The sequence below is a fragment of the Triticum aestivum genome, chromosome 7D, assembly GCF_018294505.1.
Source record: "Triticum aestivum cultivar Chinese Spring chromosome 7D, IWGSC CS RefSeq v2.1, whole genome shotgun sequence".
NCBI lineage: Eukaryota > Viridiplantae > Streptophyta > Magnoliopsida > Poales > Poaceae > Triticum > Triticum aestivum.
This window is the reverse complement of record NC_057814.1, coordinates 109,493,693-109,512,250: the sequence shown is the minus strand read 5'-3', so window position 1 is coordinate 109,512,250 and position 18,558 is coordinate 109,493,693. Positions and strand designations below refer to the sequence as shown.

The 18,558-nt window shown below is 44.4% G+C and overlaps 1 long non-coding RNA gene across 1 annotated transcript; it reads right to left on the bottom strand.

The window, feature by feature from the left end:
* Positions 1 to 12,397: 12,397 nt before the first annotated feature.
* LOC123164964 (uncharacterized) lies at positions 12,398 to 13,456 on the bottom strand. Its single transcript, XR_006482727.1, has 3 exons — positions 13,427 to 13,456; positions 12,642 to 12,772; positions 12,398 to 12,544 (listed from the first exon to the last, which is right to left on the bottom strand). It is a non-coding gene; the product is annotated as an uncharacterized lncRNA (long non-coding RNA).
* Positions 13,457 to 18,558: the final 5,102 nt, after the last annotated feature.

Genomic DNA, 18,558 nt, shown 5'->3' with positions numbered 1-18,558 from the left:
TACTTTGTGTTCTACTAGTGCATAGAATCTACGCATAGACCAAGCTCATGATGCCACTGTTGGGGAACGTAGTAATAATTCAAAATTTTCCTACGTGTCACCAAGATCAATCTAGGAGAAGCTAGCAACGAGAGAGAGGGAGTGCATCTTCATACCCTTGAAGATCGTTAAGCGGAAGCGTTACAAGAGCGCGGTTGATGGAGTCGTACTCGCGGCGATTCAAATCGCGGAAGATCCGATCTAGCGCCGAACGGACGGCGCCTCCGCGTTCAACACACGTACAGCCCGGGGACGTCTCCTCCTTCTTGATCCAGCAAGGGGAGAGGAGAAGTTGAGGGAGAACTCCAGCAGCACGACGGCATGGTGGCAATGGAGCTCGTGGTTCTCCGGCGGAGCTTCGCTAAGCACTACGGAGGAGGAGTTGGAGGAGGAGAGGGCTGCGCCTTGCAAGGGGTGCGGCTGCCCTCTCTCTCCCTCACTATATATAGGGGGAGGTGGTGGAGGAGGCGCCCTAGGGGAGGGGCGGCGGCCAAGGGGAAAACCCTAGATGGGTTCTGGGCGCCCCCACCCCTAGGAGACTTGCCCCCCAAGCCAGGAGGGGCGGCTGTCCTAGGGGAGGCGCCCCCATCTCTCCTGGTTACGTGAGAGGGGTTGAGAGGGGCGCACAGCCCCTTAGTGGGCTGGTTTGCCCCTTCCCCTTGGCCCATAAGGCCCCCAACGCTTGCCGGGGCCTCCGAAACACCTTTCAGACATGTTGGTCATAGCCTGGTACCCCTGGAACAATTCCGGACTCCAATACCCTTCGTCCAATATACCGATCTTCACCTCCGGACCATTCCGGAGCTCCTCATCATGTCCAGGATCTCACCCGGGACTCCGAACAACCTTCGGTAACCACATACTATTTCCCATAACAACTCTAGCGTCACCGAACCTTAAGTGTGTAGACCCTACGGGTTCGGGAACCATGCAGACATGACCGAGACACCTCTCCGGCCAATAACCAATAGCGGGATCTGGATACCCATATTGGCTCCCACATGTTCCACGATGATCTCATCGGATGAACCACGATGTTGGGGATTCAATCAATCCCGTATACAATTCCCTTTTGTCCATCGGTATGTTACTTGCCCGAGATTCGATCGTCGGTATCCCTATACCTTGTTCAATCTCGTTACGGCAAGTCTCTTTACTCATTCCGTAACGCATGATCCCATGGCTAACTCATTAGTCACATTGAGCTCATTATGATGATGCATTACCGAGTGGGCCCAGAGATACCTCTCCGTCATACGGAGTGACAAATCCCAGTCTCGATTCGTGCCAACCCAACAGACACTTTCGGAGATACCTGTAGTGCACCTTTATAGCCACCCAGTTACGTTGTGACGTTTAGTACACCCAAAGCATTCCTACGGTATCCGGGAGTTGCACAATCTCATGGTCTAAGGAAACGATACTTGACATTTGAAAAGCTCTTAGCAAACGAACTACACGATCTTGTGCTATGCTTAGGATTGGGTCTTGTCCATCACATCATTCTCCTAATGATGTGATCCCGTTATCAATGACATCCAATGTCCATGGTCAGGAAACCATAACCATCTATTGATCAACGAGCTAGTCAACTAGAGGCTTACTAGGGACATGTTGTGGTCTGTGTATTCACACATGTATTACGGTTTCCAGTTAATACAATTATCATGAACAAGGAAATACAATAATAACCATTTTATTATTGCCTCTAGGGCATATTTCCAACACTTTGGTCCCGGTTGGTGGCACGAACCGGGACCAAAGGGGGGCATTGGTCCCGGTTTGTGCCACGAACCGGGATCAAAGCCTTTGCTATATAAGAAACACTTAGCGTTTTTTCAGATTTCGTCGTCAGTTTGTGCCCGACGACGCCGAGGTCATCGACGCCGCCAGGCTGTCCCGCCCCGGTCCGCATTCTCCGTCGTCGCCGTCGGCCCTGCCCCGGCCCCGCCGCACCCTGCCCCGACCTCGCCGAGCCCTGCCCCGACCTCGCCGTCGCGCGCCGAGCCCTGCCCCGACCTCGCCGCCGCTCCTCTGCACTGTGAGCCGCACCTCGCCGTTCCCATCCTCTCCTCCTTCCCCCCGCGCCCCAACGCCACTGCCCGCCCCGACGCCGACGACGGCTCCTGTTCATAGATTTTTTTTATTTGTAGTAGTAGATGATGATGATGATGATGATATGATGATGTATGTATGTTCATATGCAAAGAATATGCAAAAGTTAGAATTTTTTTTGTTCATAGGTTTTTCTGGTGATATTATTGCAGAATATGCAGATGTTTGTATGTTCATATGCAAAGAATATGTCAATTTTTTTCATAGAATTTATATGATTTTTTTCTGTTGTAATTTTTTTCATAGAATTTTTATGATTTTTTTCTGTTGTAATTTTGTTCAACGAATTTTTATGAATTGTTTTGTTCATAGAATTTTCTTTGTCAATTTATGTATATGTTCATATTGTGTATGTATAGGAAAATTGTGTATGATCAAAGTCATTTATGTATATGTTCATATTTAGAAGAAAAAGAAGGAGAGGAAAAATGAAAATAAGAAGAGGAAGAAGGAGAAGAAGAAGGAGCAGAAGAGGAGAGGAAGAAGAGGAGAAATAAATAAGAAGATGAAAAAGAAGAAAAAAAAGAGGAGAAGAAGAAGGAATAGAGGAGTAGAATAACTCCTCTATTCCTTCTTCTTCTCCTATTTTTCTTCTTCTTTTTTTGTCTTCGATCTTCTCCTCTATTCCTTCTTTTTCTCCTCTTTTGTTTTCTTCTTCCTCTTCATATTTTTTATCGGGTATGTCGATGTCGATATACCCCCTCCCCGATAACTTCGACAAGAGGGGGGGGGGTCGATATACCCCTCCCCGATAACATTTTTTCCCATGTATGTATGTCGTCGTTGTCGATATACCCCCTCCCCGATAACTTCGACATGAGGGGGGGGGTCGATATACCCCCTCCCCGATAACATTTTTTTCTAAGTTACTAAGGTAAAATGTTCCTATCGTGCATAGACCGATTTTAGACAACGGGAGCACCCCCTCTCGCTCGACTAACTCTCGAGGACGCCCAAACCCTAGAAAAAAAACGATGTCGGTCTCCTACCCCCTCCCGCCCCTACCCAACAAACTCTCTCGAGATTTATAAGAGATTTATCAAGAATGCCCCCATTATGGATGTGCATAATTAAGTTGATCCATATTTTTCCCGATCTCATCTACCATTCTATATTTGCACGTTCTCTTGTGTCAAAGTATTGAAGAAATCCATGGTTTCATAATTGGCCGGAAGTAACAGGTGCATGACGGTATGAAGCTCTCCAAAATCATTTTGGAACGGAGGCCTTATAGGATAATTCATTTTTTGGTACGAAGTTCAGCAAAGGCCATCCAAATAGCGGTATTCGAAAGGCTCTTGCTGAACTTCGTACCAAGAAGCGAATTATCCTATCAGGACTCCGTTCCAAAATAATTTTGGAGAGCTTCATACCATCATGCGCCTCTTACTTCCGGCTAATGATGAAGCCATGGTTTTCTTGAATCCTTTGACACTAGACAACGTGACATATAGAAGGGTAGATGAGAACATGAAAAATAGGGACCATTTTCTGCACATCCAGAATGGCGTCATTTTGTTAAATCCCTTGTCGGTCTGGACGTCGGACATTCATGAGAGAGGCGGTCCGGACCAAACCCTAGAAGCGTTGTCGAGGCCACCCCAAACCCTAGAAGCGTTGCCGAGGCCACCCCAAACACTAGAAGCGTTGTCGAGGCCAGCCAAAACCGTAGAAGCGTCGAGCTAGCTAGGTCTACGTTTGCCACTAATATATCCATCTGTCATGTTTGTATATTAATTGCCATGTTGTAATATTTGCAGAACTATGGAGCACCGAGACTATGAAACATAACAGTTGTTGGGGGACATAATCCTCGGCGGAGGTGATGTCTTTTCGTATCTCAATGACACCGATGGTCTGGAAGGAGAGGGTGAAGCAGGCTCCGGTGATCGAACAATGGAGGTGGAAGGACATGATCATGATGGCTCCGGTGACCGGATGCCGGTGGAAGAAGGAGACCGTGATGACGGCTCCAGTGACCGAACGGAGGAAGGAGCTGTTGGAAAGTCCGGCGAGGTATATATATTAATTAAGCCTATGCTGACTAGCTAATTGATGCATTAATTGTTTTGGTATGTACACATATTAACTCTCTTCTTTCTTCTTTTCTAGCCCTCTGGATCGAGCCAAACTTTGGTACCGAGACGATGCCCGAAGAAAAGGTTGCACCAGGATGAAAGGTTCATGATCACAGCAATCGCGGGCGATGGCCAACCGATTGAACCCAGCCGTACCAACGAAGCATTTTCTGCTCAGTACGGGGTTCTTGTTAGGGACATGATCCCGATCAACATCCACCAATGGAATAAGCCTAAGAACGAAGACCCTGAAGTTAATTATGTCAAGGATAGACAGAAAGATGATCTTTGGACCGCGCCGAAGGCAAATTTCACCCTACTGCCAGAGGAGGATCCGGATAAGAAAGTTAAAGAGCCATTGGTCAAGGCTCATGCTCTTAAGAAGATGGCAGATATATTTAGGAGGTGGAAGAATGAGTTGAAATCAATGTTTGTCGACAAAGGAAAGACTCCAGAATTCACCGGCCGATTTGAGAAGATAAGAGATCACTGGCCCGCATTTGTGGCCCACAAGACATCGGAGAAGAGTAATAAGATGTCGGCGACAAACAAGATAAATGCTGCAAAGAAGGAGCATCACCATCGCACGGGGTCAGGTGGCTACCTCAAAGCCCGACCGTTGTGGGACAAGGCTGAGAATGAACTGCTTGATAAAGGGGTCGAACCAGAGACATTGAACTGGCCAGACCGTTCAAGGACTTGGTTCTTCGGGGTTGGGGGAACCTTGGACCCTGAAACAGGGAAGTGCGTTTGGATGGACGAGCAACTTGAAATACCAGTCAAGAAGCTTCAGTAGTATATCGCCGCAGCGCAGCAAGGGACGTTCGTTCCCGACAGAGAGAACGACGAGCTCACAGAGGCCCTCAGGAATCTTGAGCACCCAGGACGAACACGAGGCACGACAGGCTCTGTTGCGTGGAAGGTTGGGTTTCCCGGCGCAGGCGGTTACAAAACCCAGGAGAGGAGGAGGAAAGTGGAGCAGAGCGAACTGCAGAAGCTGAATGCAATTTTACGAAAGCTAGAGGAACAAGCAGTTCACAGCCAGCGACCTGTCGAAGCTACCCCAGAAGCTACCCCGCCATATCAGCGGAGAAGCAGCGTGGCTTCCACCGAGCTCCTTGAGCAGCCTGACTTCACGGCTCCTAGCTACCCCGTGGATGCTATCACGGAGGCTCAACATTGCCACCTTATGACGCAATGGCGGAAACTCAAAGTCAAGGCGGCTGTCGGCTCTGTTGCACCTCCTGAACCCAACTTTTCATTGCCTTCCGATTCCACAAGGCTATGTTGTTGTGATGGTGGATGAAATAACGAAGGGATTTGAGGAGCTCAAGCTTGACCACCCTACGGGTGAAGGGGAGACTCAGCTGGGTTTTGCTCTGAAGAAGCACATGAAGCTTCCGAACTGGACGCCTCCGCCTCCTCCTCCTCCGGCGAGTCAAGGCACTCCGCCTCCTCCTCCTCCCCCTTCTACGAGTGATCAGGGCACTCCGCCTCCTTCTCCGGCTGCTCCGGCGCGTGGCGGCTCTCCGCCTCCTTCTCCGCCTAGTCCGGCGTGTCCGAGCAGCCCGGCTCCTCCTCCGCCTCGTCAGCAACGGCGGAAGACAGCCGCCGCCACTCCGGCTGCTCCGGCGCTTCGTAGCACTCTGCCTCCTTCTCCGCCTCATAAGTAACAAAGGAAGACAGCCGCCGCCGCTCCGGCTGCTCCGGCGTCTAGCAGTACAACTAGAGGTGGGAGGCAATACAGATTTGGTCCATCTCTCAGGCCTCTAGAGAAGTTACCATACGAGAGGACCGTGGAGGAAAACACGGAGATTTGTGAAGCCTATGTGAAGGACTTCTTTGAAACGCGAAGAGCTATGAAACATCCACCTCCGAAGGAGATGATAGATCCGGTGAAAGCGAAGCGTACTATCGATGCCCTGAAGCGACCACCACCGTCTCCGCCGCAAACCAACTATGAGCGCATTATTGAAAGGACATATAAGGAAGCGGAGCAGTCGGGAAGTACTTGCAGTGATCGAAGGTTAGCAGAATGAAGAAGTGGGAAAAAAATTCAAATACCGGTACGGGAAGCCTCTCGTCAAACCTTGTCATCCTTCTCTAACAACGATGATGCGAAGATTCCATGAGTGGTACATGGACACTTGCAGCGAGTCTGGGAAGGATACTTTGATGCTGAGAGTTAAAGAGGAGCACGACCTTGTTGGAATTGATCTATTGTCTGTTCCATTTGAGGAGTTCTTCCAGTTTTACAATCAAAAGGCCCTCGATAAAATAATCGTCACTTGCTACTGTCTGTAAGTACTACTTGTGTAATTAAGTCTCTATATATAGCTCAGCTCTTTCATTGCATGTATATATAATTATCCTCACTATATTATGCAGATTGAAGATCGTCGAATGCAGAAAAGAACAAATCTATGATATTGGGTTCATTAACACAAATCTCATAGATGAATGGACGGTTAAATATAATGCCATAGAAACCGAGGCCAACTTGCTACAATCGTTGCTTCAAAATCAAAACAAAGAGAAAATACTCTTTCCTTACAACTACAAGTGAGTGTTACTGTCTTGTGCATATTCGGTTTCCCTTATTACTCGAGGTTATAGTAATGTAATTGATGAGTTATGCATGCGTGCGCAGCTTCCACTTTATTCTGCTGGAGATTAAGCTTGAGCCGGGAGTAGTAACTGTCTTAGTCTCAAGACGAAAAGATCCCAGGAGTATGCGAACATGACTGAAATGCTCCAGAAGTAAGTTCAATCGATCATTATCGCACCATATCGGCAACTTTGTTCATTTCCTAATATCAAGTAATTATTTTCTTTGTCTAGCAGGGTTTGGGAAGAGTTCACCGCAAAAGCTCCGGGACTGCCAGGGGAGCTGCGATTTATACACCCGAAAGTAAGTACTACTAGCTAGTTCCGCACATCTCCCATTGATTCTAACTAGTTTCATCAATACCATTTATAATGCTTGATTATGAGTTTGATTGACCTCTATTTCTCGTAAAGTGCTTGTGGCAGGAATCCGGGAATGATTACTGTGAATACTACGTTTGCGAGTTCATCTACAACGCGACGACCTCTAAGCGGGGCTACTCTAAAAAATAATATGAAGTGCGTAAGCAATAATATTCAAAATTTTATTTTATTACCATCATTTGTGTTGAGTTTCATTCATATATATGTATTGACCCCCTTCTTCAAATTAGATGTGGCAGATGCGGGATGAACTCCTACCACAAGATCACATACGAGCAATTCAAGAGGAATTGGCGGGATTCTTTCTTGACTACGTCATAAATAAAGCCTGAGACTATCATGTGGATTTTGACATTAGATGTTAGGGAATTGTAAGATATCTTATAATATATATATGTAGCCAGTAGTGTCGGATAGATATACGAAAACTTGTTGTTCGACCAATCTCTCGGAGAAGGAGAGGTCGATCACTTCTCTCTGTATATGTTCATGACGATCTTGTGTACTTAATGGTTTCCTTCATTTGCTTACTAGCTAGCATGTCGAGTCCTCTTTATATGTATAGTACGTAGCGTCGACCAAGCACGGAGATAAGAGAGGACACTTCTCTCTATTAGCTAGCTAACACAATATATGAAACCCCTAAATTAATCCAACAAAACGCCCCAACCCCCCCCCCCCCTTTCAAAAATAAAAATAAAAAAACCCAGCCCCTGAACTGCTGACGCGTGGATGCTTTTTGGTCCCGGTTGGTGCTACCAACCGGGACAAAAGGCCCTCCTGCCTGGGCCAGCCGCAGCGGCCACGTAGAGCCCCATCTGACCCGGTTCGTAGGCGAACCGGGACTAAAGGTATTCGGCTTTAGTCCCGACCCTTTAGTCCCGGTTCCAGAACCGGGACAAATGGGCCTCTGGAACCGAGACAAATGAGCCTTTTTCTACTAGTGTCTCCTACTCTCTCCCCTCCAACTCAGCCAAAATATAATATTTAAAGACTTACAACCCGCCTTTGTCATCCAACCATTGAAATGAGTTTCTGGCCGGTATGTCTTGAGGAAGGCATGCACACACGTTTGGATATTTACCGGCCTAGATTTTTCCAAAAGAGTGACGATAAATTATATCCTTGTAAAGCTGGGCATATTACAGGTAAATAAGGAATTCCACCTTGCATAATTATAGACAAATTAGATTGGGCGTTTTTTTGGTAGAATCAATCTAAATAATGGGTTTATGTTATAAATGGTTATTTTGTGAATCCTTTTGCCATTTGGGTGATCTTACGGTTTCCAGTTTCTACATTTTTTCGGTCATACTCATAGGCTGATGCAATTATGCAAAAATTCTTGATTTAATGAGAATCGGAATCCTCTGACCAACCATGTCCTTGATATAATAATAGCCATGACATGGACCTATATATATCTGCAATATCTCAAGATACTACTACTAGCTAGTAGTAAGGTCAGTCGACCACTAGAGAGTGATTTCGGCTACTTTGTCCCACAGTCTTAGCACTTGTGGTCAGTGCAAGCCATAGCTAACCTCCTTCAACGCTGGATCACATAAGCAACTCACCTGTGAATAGGAAGAGTGAAGGGAGATGTATACGGACGATGCTTACCTTGATGTATTTTCATTGGTGCCGAGATAATATATTCACACAATGCGGAGGGTACAAGTTGCAAGATTAGGAGTAGGAGGCATCAGGGATTGCAAGGCTACAGTACGGACGTGTGTGCCATCCTGCTCACGCAGTTGGTGCTCGGGTGTCGCTTCAGTGCCTCCGAAGCTAACTGCCCCACTTACCGCTTTGGCTTCCTTTGCATCCACAGGGACACGCTGCTCTTGGCCGTTTGTGGAAGTGCGGAACGTTAGCACAGTGTGTGACGAGGTCAAGACGCCTCAGCTTGTCGCGCCATGCCACCGGATGAACACATCCTGCTCTGATGACATGCTGCTTTGCAGCATTAATCACCAACCGGTGCCATGTTAGGCCTCTGGCGCCACTTTTATATTTTGGTACAGCTAGTTTTACTTCCTGTACTGGCCTCTGAGCTGATAGGTATGATTTGGCTTCATTCTAGTCAATGTAGTAATGGAGCCGGGTAGAGCAGCGCATTTATTCTAAAAAAATATCTATCTGTGAATGTTTGCCTACGCATTTTCCAAAACTGGCATCCCCGAACCACATGTCGTACTTACCAACTACTGCTTGTGGGGTGCATAACTAGTCTATATCTGTACCTAGCTACTAATAAATTAGTCATGAATTTAGGAGCTCAAATTTTGAAGCTAGCTCACTATTTAGAAAAGCATACTCTTTCTCTCGGGGGTGACTGCCATGTTTGGTTAGGAGACCCCGAGGATGTTCCCTTCGTCCCTGTAAATATTGTGACGAGTTAATACAAACTTCGCGAGGTTGTCTCAAAACAAATACTAATAAAGAGCCGCTTTTCTTCTATTTTTTCATCCATTCACCCATATCATATTTTTCTTGTACTATCCTAGGTGATACTAATTTTTTATGCGTCGGCCCGTCACAGCAAGAAAAAACCTGGCCGCAGGTCATATGAACCTCTCATGAGCTGCCCCGTGACTGGTCTTTTATATATAGAACATAGAAACACCTAAAAAAATTAGAATATAGAATCAACCAAAAGGAAAAATGTTTAGATACAATTGACTGATTTGTTTGAAAAATCAGTCAGGTCAACTCGCATGCCACATCATCTCGTGGTCCCGCGACGCCTCCTGTATCCTCTTCTTCCTGATCGAGCCAATCCCTTTTCTCTATTCTCACACACTTCCCTGTACGACTGAAGCACCAAGAACCCTGCCCTCTCCCCTCCCCTGCCCCGTAGCTTTCCCCTCCCCTGCACCCGGCGTTGCGGAGACGCTACATCACAACGCAACATCCATGCCTGACATTGGGGGAGGTTTGTGACGGTGCCGCAACGGAGCATCCATGGTGCTGCTCACCGGTGATGGTGATGCAACACAGCATCCATGGCGCTGCTGCTCGGGGACGGTGCTGCAATGCAGCATCCATGGCGATGCTCGCCGGTGTCAGTGCTACAATGGAGCATCGCCGGAACATCGGTGTTGTGACAAAGCATCATCGGAGCTACCGATGTTCCAATGGAGCATCACACCGAGGGCCGCCGCTGTTGCGATGAAACATCATCGAGCCGTCGGTGTTTCAATGGAGCATTGCCGGACCGTGGAGGTGCTTCAATGGAGCATCGCTATGACCAAGAATCGATACTCCAGCGGTCAGCGCTCCTAAGGAGCTGCTGCTCAGACGAGTGAGGTTGAGGGGGAAGACGAGCACTCCCAGCCGGAGGTGGAAAACGAAGCGTGTTGCATTGTTGTGAGCAGGCGATCGAACGGCCACACACACTACATCGGACGTCTAGTCAGGCAGTTGATCTTGTTGTAAGATCAACTGGCTAATTTGTAGCAGCACCCCGGCCAAAAAGGATGCTAATAAATTGGCATCTGTGCTACCCCTAAAAAAATCATCTATGCTACGCTTGTGTCTAATCGAGATAGTTTTTGAAGTAAAGAAAAGAGAGTTAACGTATGAAGATTTTTACTGAATAATCCCACCTCGCTCCCAACACCGAGTTATACCAATTTATATATGTTTCTATGTAATTTGGAATATCAAGCAAAGCCGTATGGGAATCAGCAAGCAAGAGCCGATCTAAAATGACAAAGGATGTGTCAGTGGCGGTTGGGACCTCCTATATGACACATTTTGTGTCATACAAGAGCTCAACGCACGGCTGGGCCAGCCCACCAACCAGCTAGTTGTTTCGTTTCCTATCGCGCGACACAGGAATCGATACCCCGACCTCACACGCCAACCGCGAGCCATTGACCACCACACGACACAGCACCAACTGAACATCCAGGTGCAAAACACTATAAGAACACACATCAGCGTTGAGATTTGAAAAACATTTCTTGAAAATTGCAAGCAGTTTTGAAATGCCGCATTTTTTAGGAAAATTGAAGATGTTATATTCCAATTTAAAAATGAAACACGAACAAAATTTGCAAATCCTAATCAGTTTCCAAAAACGCGAACAATTTTTTAAAAAATTAACATTTTCTGAAAGACGAACAAATTACGAGAAACATGAACATTATTTGAAATTTTTGAATATTTTCACATTTTTTAAATTCAGCACCGATTAAGTAAAAACACGATCTTTTTTTAAAAGTGCAAACAAATTCGTATTATATGCTTTTCTGGAAATGCGAACAAAATTTGAAACATGGGAATATTTGTTGAAATTGCGAAAAAAAATGTTGAATACGCAAACAGTTTTGAAACATGAACATTTTAAAAAAATGAGAACGTTTTTTGAAATCCCTGAACATTTTTTAAACACGAACAATTTTATGAAACTGTGAACAAATTTGATAACAAGAGCATTTTTTTAAATTCTGAACAAATTTTATAAATGCAATTTTTTAAAGTCCTCAATAATTTTTGAAACACAAACATTTTAAAAATGTGATAGGTTAGATTCAAGTGTTCCTTAATTTTCACCCCTGTTGCATGCATGGGCATAGGTGCTAGTTCATGAAAAATGTGAAGAGCAGGCCAGATTTGTGTTACTCCCGTAATGGTCTATGATCTAATTTAGATGGTTGCGGCGTTTAACTTCCAGACCAGAACAACGATAATTGCCATATTGTTTAGTTACATAACTGTAAGGGCAGGCCTCTCTTTGGTTCAAAGGATTTCCATAGGATTTTGGATTTTTCGTTTCTTAGGAATTTTTTCTAGCGCCTGTTCAGTTTGTAGAACCATGAACCATAATAATTAAATATACTTCTCTCAGTATGTAACCGTGCCACCTTTAATATGCACAATGCATGTGAAAATGCCTACTACAAAATGCAACCATGCATGCTACTCCCTCCGTTCCTAAATACTTGTCTTTCTAGGCATTTCAAATGACTATCATATACGGATGTATGTAGACATATTTTAGAGTATAGATTCACTCATTTTACTTCGTATGTAGTCACTTGTTGAAATGCCTTGAAAGACAAGTATTTAGGAACGGAGGGAGTACTTATATTCAATAAATATTTACAACTATGTAGTTCTTATATTAGTAATCCAATGAGATATTCATTTTCCATATGACCAAATCTCACTGAAATATATTACATGCCTACCTTCCCTTTTTTTAGGACACATGCCTACCTTCCTTACTACATCATGTCGTCACTATGTGAAGATCCACAGCTTTTCTGCAGTAAGCATGTTCGTTGGTTCAGTCTTGAATCTTGATCCACCTGCATATGCATGTTGTCATCGTGGCAACAGGATGAGTATGTGACGGCTGTCAAGCAGCATAATTAGCGAACGGCATGGCAGGGAACGAACATGTACCAGGATACTTGCGGATTAGCTAAGTTATAGCTAGGCAGCCATCTGTGATCGTTATGCGGAGGGCCGACCTCTTTTCCCCATGGGGTGTCTCCGCCTGACGTCCGTCTCCAGCCCCGCGCCGCATGCCTCCCCTGCAGGCGGAGAAACCATTTGTCGGAAAAATAAAGGAATTTCATCATGAGCAGTAGTCAGTTGTCTAAAAAACTCGATGACGCAATAAATAGCATTATTAATCGTGCAAAGCCTCATATCAATCGCTCTTTTCGGTTATAAGCCCACGTCCAATGTTCATTATATAATCAAGGGCAGCATCAGTTCTTTTAGAGGAAAGCAACCACCTCTAATCCAATCTTCTTTCTGTCACTGAAACAAATCAATTACGAGTCTCTGCTCTTGAGAGGATGTATTATGCAGTGTTTTGCAGACTTGCAAGGAGCGAAAGATATATATATATATATATATATATATATATATATATATATATATATATATATATATATATATATGTGTGTGTGTGTGTGTGTGTGTGTGTGTGTGTGTGTGTGTGTGTGTGTGTGTTATTTCCTGTTCTCTATCTTATTTATTTTTCTTATGATTCTCCATTATGCAAAAGATGTTGGCGCCGCCTCCTCACAGCGCCACTTCTTCTTCTAGCTCGAGCTACCTCGCACAACTCTCGCATCTCAAAGTTTCTCTCAAGAACACAGAGGACAAGGACACAACACACGCACACAGATAGACACCAAGGAAGAAATGCTACTAGCTTTGCCGAGAAGGATTTCTACCTTGGTGACCACCGTGGCTACATCTTTTCTCCCTCGGCCCTCCTCCTCATTACTCAATGTGCATATATATACAAAGGACTCACACGCACTAGCCAGCCATCACGCACGCCCTAAACGGCCGCCACACTCGGCCACTACTCCAACTACCTACATGCATGCATGCCCACACCCAGTGCGTGGCCAGCATCCTCCTAACGGCCAGGCCACAGGACCTGGATGCCATGCAAAGCACACATACGTAGCTAGGTACTAACAAACTAACAGACTCAGCTGATCCTACGCCACAGCTCCAAGCCTCCAACTGGTTCGTCCAGCGCTCTAGCCCCTTGCGCGTCCGGTCGTTTCTCACGGTTATGCTGCTTCGCACAGCACCGCAGCTTCAAACCGCCACGCTTCCGCTGTCCCGCACGTCCCGCGCGCACCCGACGCGTCCGACGCGCCCGACCGCATCAGTGCGTCCCGCACGTCCCGCGCACACCTGACGCGCCCGACTGCACCAGAAGCCGTGGCTTATTCCAACAAAAGAGATATATTTTGCAGCATTTTATTTATACTAGTAAGCTATCTTTATGTGAGCAGCATGATTGTTATTATATGTCGCAAAGTCCACTGCTCCTACCTCTCTCTTGGTCAGCCACTGATGCCAGGGGATCATGTCAATAACTTTATGAATCCTGTTTTCTGAATGAAATTCTTTCATGATTGCCATCCATCAGTTTCTGAAAAAACATTACTTCTTCTTATATTGGGTAATTTTCGTCTTCATTTCAAGCTCCATCTGTTTTCAGATATATACATGACAAAATCGGTGTGAACTCATACAAAATGCTTTTAAAGGTGCGAGTCTAGCGAAGAAAATTGATGCATGCGAACTGGTATGATATTTTGTTATTGCTCTTCGTCCTAGTTCTCATCTCTTTTATCTCTGTAATATACGAAATTATTCTTACAAATATTTTATCTGCTGCAGCCTTTTTTCCTATATGCCACTGTAAGCAGTAGTTTTTATTTGTTGTCGACCTACGAAACCATTTATTTCCATTTATGGATTCCTTGTTCCGTAAGAAGTCTTGTTACCAAGTTGTGGCCAGCGACTTGCTTGTAAGTAATTATATTTGCAAATCATCCTCTTTATTCGTCCTGTAGTTCTTTCATTGGAGTATGTTCACCTTCAATGTTTAGTCATGTGCATGCTGATGTGTTGTAATTTAGGTTGGTAAGTTCAAGCATTTGTGGAAAGAGTTAGTTGATCGAGACTCGAGAGTATAGTTTTGATAATTTCAGAAATGTCTATCTTGCTATGCCAAGACAAGGAAATGGGTGGTGCTATCTAGAATTAGGTTTATTTAATGTTCATTGCATGTCATTTGTAAAATATATTTTCTTGTATCGATGTTATTCAGTTATACCTTATTTGATTCTTAGGAATGATTGTGGTGTCTTTTTCATGAAATGCATGGAAATTTGGAATCCTAGATTGTTCTTCATGATTATTTCTCAAGAGTCAACATTCCAAACATGAGGATTCAATACGCGAATCAGCTGTTCTTCAGTTCAAAGAATACTGCTGATAAATCGTTTGTAACAAATTTCTTACGAGAGATAGTCCTCTTGATCTTGATCTTTTTTCTCTACTTCCTTTTTTCCTGCTAAGTACCAATGGGCTATTGTTTACTAGTGTTTTGTTAATTTCTTTAGGGCAAATTTCATCATGTCAGAAAGAGTATAACTGCAGATTTGAACGAGTCTCGTATAACCAGGACAAAGGAGAAATAGGTACTGTACTAGGGCAATGCCCGCTCATTACGCGGGGAATTGTGATTATATTTTTAGTGAGGGTTTTAGTCAAATTAGTTTTATGCCATCTACTATGGTACACTAACTATTGATGAGAAACAAAAAAGGGCATGCATTAGATCAAAGATCTAAGACAACAAACTAGTGCCACAACGTACATTCTCAATCACCGAATGAAGTACCTTCGAGCAGAGCATACATATCCATTACTGTTGAATTCACGAAAATAAACTAGATGCACGTATCCGAGTGTGCTTTCTGAACTTTTTTCATTTGAACATTAGCGCGTCACAGTCTTATGCTCACTATGTGTGCCAGTGTCTGATGGTGTAACTACATGATCCGACGATGCCCAAGTGATTTCATCAGGAGCAGGAAAACACCGGTTCATGGGAGAACACGCTGCTTAATTTTTGCTCAAATCAACTGCCTTTAAGTTTAATAACTTGAATATAACTGTACATGCAGTGAATCCAACTATTGAAGTCAATGTGATGATCACCAATATAATATGCCTTGTCTTTCTTAAGAGCTTCAGGGATGTATGCATAAATGTTTGGATACTACCGGTCCAGATATTTCTGAAAGAGTGACGATCTAAAACAAAATTATGTATATACTTGTAAAGGTTGGCATATTATACGTAAAAAAGGAAGGTTACCTTTCATAATCATGATAGGAACCCAATCCCCGTCGACCATTCCCCAGGAGGAATGGCAAACGCGAACCCTTGGATGGCAGTTTATGTGGCCGGGGGTGGCATCTTTTAAAAGTGGCATGCCGTTTGTTTAAAATGCGAGGAGTTTTGGGCATAAACTGCCACCATCAGATTTAGATCTGACGTGTCTGGGTCGTTCGCCAGGATTTGGTCCCTGACGAACGTTCGCCAGGTAGCTTTACCGTCATGATAAATTATATTGGTGATTTTTTAGGAGAATCCATCTAATTGGTGGGTTTTTGTTGTAAATGGTTACTTAGTGAGTCCTTTGGCCATTTAGGGATAATATAGTTTTCAGTTTCTACATTTTTCAGTCACAGCTCATACGATGCTGCGAAATGCAATCATGCCAAAGTTCTTGATTTAAAGAGAACTGGATCCTCCTATCAACCATGTCCTTCATTTAATAATAAGCATGAGATGGACCTATATATATATCTGCAGTGTCTCAAGATACTACTACTAGCTAGTAAGGTCGGTCGGCCACTAGAGAGTGATTTCGGCTACTCTGTCCCAGTCCCAGCACTTTACTCAGTGCAAGCCATAGCCGCCCTCCTTAAAAGTTGGAGGAGAGAAGCTAGGGTACGTATTTCTTCATAACACAACTAATACACAACTCACTTGTGAGTAGGAAGTGAAGGAAGATGTGTATGGACGAAGCTTATCTTGGTGTGTTTCCATTGGCACCGAGCTAATATATTCACACAATGCGGCGGTGCAAGCTGCAAGATTAGAAGTCGGAGGCATCAGGGATTGCAACGCTACAATACAGCTCAGATGGTCCATTCGAGCTTTAGCGCCTCTCAAGGTAATTGCTCCATGTACAAGTCAGCCTCTAAAGGATCCACAGGAACACGCTGCGCTTTGCCGTTATTGGAAATGTGGAACGGCAAGACGTTCTCCGACGAGGTCAAGATGGAGCACCTGGTCGCGTCAAACCACTGAGTGAACACATCCACTGATAACATGTCATGCAGTAGTACCCGCTAGTTATTCTTCGTCGTGTGTGTGTGCGTGTGCGTGTGCGTGTGCGTGTGTGTGTTCAGTGCCGTTCTATTATAATCATAAATAGTTCATGAGATGTGAAGAGCCGACAGGATTCGTGTTACTAACATAATGGTATATGGTCAATCGAGATTGTTGTGGTGTTTAACTTTCAGTTCAGACCAAAACAAAAATAATTGCCATATTGCTGAATTGCATAGCTGTTAAGAGCTAGCCTTTTTGGTTCAATGGATTCCACCAGGAATTTACAATTCTTTTTCTTAGAAAGAAATGCTATTGCTCGTTTGGTTTGTAGGAACGGGAACCATATGAATTATTCTTTGACCTGCCAACCTGACATGTCAAATATCTTGAAGTACAAGACCGCGGCAACAGATTACATGTGGCTAACCGGGTTACATTAGAAGAGAAACATAAACAAAGGCTGGATCGTTGGGAAGGGCAAACTTTGTCACTGTGTGACATGATAACTTCGATAAAATCCAGCATAGCCAATATGCCCAATTACCATATATACACGCTTCATAAACCAACATTAAGAATATGAACAGAACAATCAGGCATATCGGCACTACTGAGTACCTCCATTTTTCAATAATATATATAAATAATTGATTTTCCAGTGACCGCCATTGAATATCTTCATTTTTCTGTCCTATTGTTGTGTTGTCGAATTTACACTAGTAGAAAACAGGGCACTTGTCTCGGTTCCAGAGGGCCTTTAGTCCCGGTTCTGCAATCGAGACAAAACGATCGGGACTAAAGCCCCTCACTTTTAGTCCGGGTTGGCTTACGAACCGGGACTAAAGAAGCTCCACGTGGCCGCTGTGGGGCGCCCAGGCAGTAGGACCTTTAGTCCTGGTTGGTAACACCAACCCGGACTAAATGGCAGCCACGCGTCAGCAGCTCCCAGCCGCTGGGGTTTTGCTTTTTTTTTCTTGAAAGGGGGGTTTAGGGGTTTTGGAGGGTTTAGGGGTTTCATATTGTGTTAGCTAGCTAACAGAGAGAAGTGACCTCTCTTTCCCCGTGCTTGGTCGACGCTAGCTACTACATATAAAGAGAACTCGACGCTAGCTAGTAAGCAAATGAGGAAAACCATTAATTACACAAGATTTTCATGAACATATATAGAGAGAAGTGACCTCTCTTTCTCCGTGCTTGGTCAAACAACAAGTTTTCGTATATCTATCCGATGCTACTACATATATACAATATAACATCCCTGATATCAAAGCGCCAAACTCCCATTGAATTTCCGTATGGTATTCTCCCTTTTCATGTATGACTTGGTCAAGAAAGAATCCCGCCAATTCCTCTTGAATTGCTCGTATGCGATCATATGGTATGAATTCATCCCGCATCTGCCAGATCTAATTTAAAGAAGGGGGTCGTCAATACATATATATGAATGAAACTCAACACAATTGATGGTAATAAAATAAAATTGTGAATATTGTTTACGTACTTCAAATTGTTTGTCAGACAAGAAGCCCCGCTCAGAGGTCGAGTGGCAGATGAACTCGCAAACGTAGTATCTACATAAATTATTCCCGCCTGCCAGCCATAAGCACTTTAGGAGAATAGAGTTCAATCAAACTGATAATCAAGCATG